Raw genomic sequence first — 6,692 nt, forward strand, 5'->3', positions numbered from 1 at the left:
TAGACTGCACTTCTGCCTGGAGCACTAGACTCTACTGCCTGGTGGACCCCAGCCATTTGGCCTGGGGGACCCAGACCTTCCACCTGGATTACCAGGCCTACCATCTGGACTCCCAAACCCACCACGTGGAGGACCTGGTCCCACCACCTAGACACTCCTGACCACTCACCACATGGTAGATCTGGCCCCACTACCTGGATGCTCCAGCCTACAGCCTGGACATCGGGACACATTTCCTCAAGGATGAGCCACAGCTGCCCCTTTGAACTGCACCAGGGACACAAATATCAGAGGTGAAGCCATTTTCATCCCCTCTTGGAGAGCTTGAGCTCCCATTAGCCACAGACCCTTTGGACCTGAAGCAGTTTCCTAACAGAGAACTCTGCTCTTTCAAAGCCATATCTCTTCCCAAATGAAGCAAGTCTTCCTTTGAGTAAAACAAAAATTCAGAGAGAAACTCAGGCAGAGTTGCTGCCACACACTCCTCTCCAAGTGACTTCCTGGGACAAAGTTTTCATACCAAGAGCCTGCCAAGTCCTCAGACATAAAAAGCTCTACCACAGCAATGACATGGAAGAAGTAGACTCCACACACCCTAAACAAATGCAAAAATAAGATGTCACCCCCCCAAAAAATGACATAATATCAATGGATTTCCTAAAGCCAGAAAGGCTGTTGAAACTTTCTGACACATTCTTCAAAAGAACAACATTTGAATATTTTCAAAAGGTGAAACAGAAACTCTAAGAATTACAGGACTCTGCAAGCAAATATCGAGACGAATTTAAAAAAAAACAACAACAATATAAGACAAACAGATAAAACAAAAGAGACAATTAGAGGCTCTGCAAAAACAAGAAACCACATTCCAGAATATGAGGGCCAATGTTTCAAATGCTCTCAACATGTTGGAAGGACATTTGAACAGTGTTTAGGAGAACATAGAATCAGAGAAATAGAATATAGAATTGTCACCACTGATTAGCTAGCACGAAAATCAGAATCAAAAAGAAAGGAAAAAGAAGAAAGCTTAAGAAAAATGTGAGACACCATCAAGAGAAATAACATGAGCATAATCAGAATCCAAGAACACGAAGAAGCAATAAAGGCAATGAGAAAGTTATGGAAGAAAACATTCCAGACATAATGAAGAATGAGAGAATATATATTCAAAAAGTTGAGCGACCACCATATAAAATATATCACAAAAGAAAAACACCAGGCATATCATAATGAAATTTGCCAGAACCAAAGTTAAAGAGAGAATTCTGAAAGTAGCTAGGGAGAAACAAAGAGTAACCTATGAGGGAGAGAAAATAAGATGAAATGCCTATTTCTCAGGAGAAAATATGTGAGCAAAAGGAATATTGAGTGAAATATTTCAAACACTTAAAGAATACAAAAGTCAATCAAAAATATTGTACACAGTAAAACAATCCATCAAATGTGAAGGAAAGACCAAGATATTCTCAGAAAAGCAGACCATAAGGGAATTTGTAAAAACAAGAGTAGCATCACAGAAAACATTTTTTTTAGTTATTTTAATGAAATTTTACAGAACGTTAGGGTTTCCGTTCACTCATTTTGCACTTTTCTGTCTACCCCTTCCCCTCCAATTCACTCTTCTCTTCCAAAAGTCAAAGAAAAATTATTTTGTTGTGATATAATTGCTTCCCCCAAGTGCACTCCACTGTGCAGCCTTCATTCTGGACTCCTGTCATGACAATAATACCTAATCATATATCCCTTTTAAACAGTTCTCTCCCTCATCTGTTTCAATGACGTGTACATTACTTATCTCCTCTTTCTCAGTCCCGTTTTACAACAGTGGCTCTGTGCAATATTTGTCCTTTTGTGACTGAGATATTTCACCCAGCATAATGTCCAAAAGAGTTACCTATTTTGTATAATATTCCAAGAGTTCTTTGTTTTTCAATGCAGCATACTATTCCATTGTGTGAACATACCACAGCTTCTCTATCCATTCATTTGTTGATGGTCACTTGGGTTGTTTCCAACACTTTGCTATTGTAAACAAAGCTGCAATAAATATGGGTGCACATATAGCTGCTTTGGTGGCAATTATGATTTCTTTAGAGTATATTCCCAGTAGTGGAATTGCTGGGTCAAATGGTATTTCTATTTGCAACTTTTTGAAAAAGTTCTGTAACTGCCTTCCATAGTGGTTGCACCATTTAACACACCCACCAACAGTGAAGAAGGGTTCCAATTTTTCTGCAACCTCACCAGCATTTGATGTCTACTGTTCTGTTAAATTTTGCTGTTCTTACTGAAGTGAGATCATATATCATAGTTGTTTTGACTTGCATCTCTCTTAGAGGTAGAGATGTTGAACATTTCTTCAAGTGCTTTTTGGCCATCTGAATGTCTTCTTTGGTGAAGTGTCTGTTGTGTTGTTTACCTTTATTTTGTTGTGATGCTTGAGAGAAATCCTTCTTCAGAGGTGCCACAGAACACAGGATGGACCAAAGTAACCAGCAGCAACAACAAAAATAACTCAACAAAGTGATAATAATAAACCCTTCCTTCACAATAATTACACTGAATGGTAAATGCACCACTGAAGGCAAAAAGAAGAGCAGATTGGATTAGTAAAAAACAAACTAACAAACATCTATATGCTATCATCAAGAGACACATTTGAAAAGTGACGATAAAGAAAGACTAAACATAAATGAGTGGGGAAAAATAAATCAAGCAAGGTCACCTCCTGTGCCATGCACCCTCCATTCCCTGTATCCAGTAAATTGACTACATACCTGCCTTAAAATTTTCTAGTGTGTCCTGGACTGGTCTCTTGCCTGGACGACTATACTGTGGCACCTCTGCCTGGCAGGAACTGTCCCCCAACTGGAGGCCCCCAATTTGCCACCCGACTCCTAAACAGTCCGAAGAACCATACCCTGCTGCCTGGAAGCTCCTGTCTCTGGTCTGGAAACCAGGCACTTGCTCTCCCAGTGGAAGTCCTAGCCCGGCTGCTTGGATGCTTTGCCTGCTGTCTATAAATGGCAGTTCCACCACCCAGAAGTCCCGCATAACCCCTGGAAGTCCTGCCCCCACTGCCTGGAAGCCTCATCCCCACTGCCTGGAGGACTTGACCCCACAGCCTGAATGTCCCAGACCCAATGCCTGGAGGATGACCCACTGTCACCCCTCTGAATTGCCCCAGAGGCATCAGTATCACAAATGAACCCATTTCATTTCTTCTTCATTAACAAACCTTGAGGTGCCTTTAGCCCGGAGCACTTTGGACTGGCCTAGCTGTAGCAATTATCTGAGGGAGGAGGCTACTGATTCAAAGACCTTATCTCTCCGGAACTGAAGAAGTAGGCTAGCTTACTCCCTACAAAAATCCAAAACAAGATGTCACCCCCCAAAAGTGACACATATCATTAAACTTCCTGAAGTCAGAAAGTATCATTGAACTTTCTGACACAGAATTTACAAGAACAATGATTGGATATTTTCAATGAGTGAAAGACAAACTTAAATAATTACAGGACACTGCAAGGAAAAAAAAACCAAGAGAAATTAAAAAAAAAACAAAACAAAACAATACAAATAAAAGAAACAAGGCATAAATAAGAGGCTCTGGAAAAACAAGAAACCACAATGCAAAATATGACCAATGTTTCAGAAGCTCTCAACATGTTGGAGCAACTGTTCCACTGATGTGCTGAAGGATTCCTGAATGATTAATTGCAATACAAGGAAATTGTTATACAAGGAAATGTTCCAGGAACACCTGAGGCCATTGAACTGGACAGACACTTAGGAAAGTCAGGGCTAAAAATGGTTCTGATCTAGATGTAAGATCTGATCTCCTCTGCATCAGCATTCTTGAAGCTGTTTACCCCTAAAGGGTTAAGTACACCAGGGGAATTCTTACAACCAAGAGCTGCTGGAATGCTGGGGGTGGGGAAGTCACAAATAGCCCCTATGCACTTTCTCTGGAACACTTCACACTTTGAGTCAACAAATTTTGATCAGACTTACTTACCCATTTGCCTTCTTGAAATAAGATTAAGAGAAAGAACACAGAGCCTTGAGTAGTCAAAGATCCTTTACTTCAGTAAGAATGTTTTCTGTTTTTCTTTACTTTGAGAAAAGTATACATAATTTTCTTCTTGTATGCTATGCCTGCTTCTGTAATTAAAGTGAGGAAAGGACAGCTCCATTTTGCTATTTCCCTGATGAAGCTATAGCCCTTCACTTTTCAAACATTTCTCATGAGTCTCTGTCTTCTGCCACTTCTGATCACTGAACACCTTAAATATCATCTGCTACCACAAAAAGCAGAATAAAAAAAGAAAGACAAAGAATAAAGTCCAAGAATAATACGGGACATCATCAAGAGGAATAACATGTGCATAATCAGAATCCAAGAACAGGAAGAAGCAAGTAAAGACAACGAGAAAGTTGTGGAAGAATTAAAAGAACAAAACTTTACAGGAATAATGAGGAATGAAAGAATATATATTCAAGAAGCCGAGCAAACACCATAAAGAATAGACCCAAAAAGAAAAACACCAAAGCATATCATAGTCAAATTTGCCAGAACCAAAGATAAAAGGAGAATTCTGAAAATGGCTAGGGAGAAACAAACAGTAAACTATACGGGAGAGAAAATTAGAAACCATACAAGCAAGAAGACAGTAGTATGACATATATCGAACACTAAGAGAACACAACTGTCAACCAAGAATACTACACCTAGCAAAATTGTCAATCACATATGAAGAAGAGATCAAGATATTCTCAGAAAAGCAGATCATAATGGAGTTTGTAATAACAAGACTAGCATTGCAAGAAACACAGAGAAATTCTTCTTATAGTGGTTCCACCGAAAGCAGAATGGACCAAAGTAACCAACAACAACACCAAAAATTACACAACAAAATGATAGCAATAAAACTGTGCCTCTCAATAATTACACTGAATGTGAATGGTTTAAATGAACCACTGAAGAGAAAAAGAGTATCAGATTGGATAAAAAATCAAAACCCTCAATATGCTATCTACAAGAGACACAGTTGAAAAGTGAAGATAAAGAAACATTAAAAAGAAAATGATTGAAATGAATATACCAAGGAAATGGCAAGCTAGAAAAAGCAGGAATAGGAAAATTAATCTCTAATAAAATAGATTACAATGCAAAAACCCTCACAAAGGACAAGGAAGGTCTCTATGTAATGCTTAAAGGGTCAACAGAACAAGAGGACATAACAATAATAAATATCTGTGCACCAAAAGATAAACTGCATAATATACAAAACTGAAAAAGGAAATAGACAACACCACCATAGTAGTTGGAGACTTCAATACACCATTCCGAAGAAAAGATAGAAATACCAGAAATTAACAAATATGCTGAAGACTTAAACCACACAATACACCAACATGATCTCATAGATAATATAGGCTAATGCATCCCCCAAAACAGCACAGTGTACCTTCTTTTCCAATGTGCATAGAATGTTCACTAGAATAGATCATATTTTAGGTCACAAAGCAAGCATTAATAAATTAAAAAACAGAAAAATAATACAAAGAAACTTCTCAGACCACAATGATACAAAATTAGAAATTAATAACAACTGGAAAAAGGAGAAAAAGGCCATACATTTGGAATCTGAGTAGCACTTTGCTTGAAAATGGATTGGTACTAGAAGAAATAAAAAATTGAATTTAAAAGTCTCTTGATACAAATAACAATGAAAACACAACTTACCAAAACTTCTGGGAAACAACCAAAGTTGTAATGAGAGGTCAATTTATAGCAATAAGCAAACACACGAAAAAGAAAGAAAAAAATAATAATTGACTCTCTAACCAAACATCTCAAACAAATTGAAAAAAGAACAGCTAGAAAACTTGAGACCCTCTAAAAAACATGACATTATAAAAATTAAGGTAGAAATAAATAAAATAAAAAACAATTGAAACCATCAATAAAACCAGAAGTTGGTTCTTTGAAAAGGTCAATAAATTCAGCAAACCACATGCAAAACTAATAAATCAAAACAAAGAAAAGACACAAATAAGAGATGAAATGGGCAATGTCAAACAGAACCAACTAAAATAAGAACTTTAACAAGGGGGTATTATGAAAAACTATACTCAAATAGATATTAAAACCTCGAATATAGACAAATACATAGAAATTCAAAACTACATAAAATGACAGGGACTGAAATTGAGTACCCGAACAAAGCCATTACTAAAGAAGAATTTAAAAAGTTAATAAAAAAAACTTTCAGCCAAGTGAATTTTATCAAACATTCAGAGAAAAACTGTCACCAATTCTACATAAAATATTTCAGCAAATAGAAAAAAGATGGAATTCTCCCTGACTCACTGAATGAAGCAAACATATCCTGGATACGAAATCCAGGTAAAGACGTCACCAAAGTAGAAAAGCATAGGACAATATCTCTCATGCACATAGATGCAAAAATCCTGAATAAATTCCTGGCCAATAGAATCCAACAGTCTATTTTTAAAAAATAATAATTCACCATGACCAAATGGGATTAATAACAGGTTGTTGTTGTTGTTATGTACCGTCGAGTGGTTTGCAACTCATAGCGACCCTATGCACAACAGCCCTAAACCCTGCTCTATCCTGTGCCAATCGCACTGCCTCTGACACACCCATCCCGATTACCCCA

This window comes from Elephantulus edwardii, unplaced genomic scaffold (assembly GCF_000299155.1).
Source record: "Elephantulus edwardii isolate Elephantulus edwardi_28Jun2011 unplaced genomic scaffold, EleEdw1.0 scaffold00005, whole genome shotgun sequence".
Classification (NCBI taxonomy): Eukaryota; Metazoa; Chordata; class Mammalia; order Macroscelidea; family Macroscelididae; genus Elephantulus; species Elephantulus edwardii.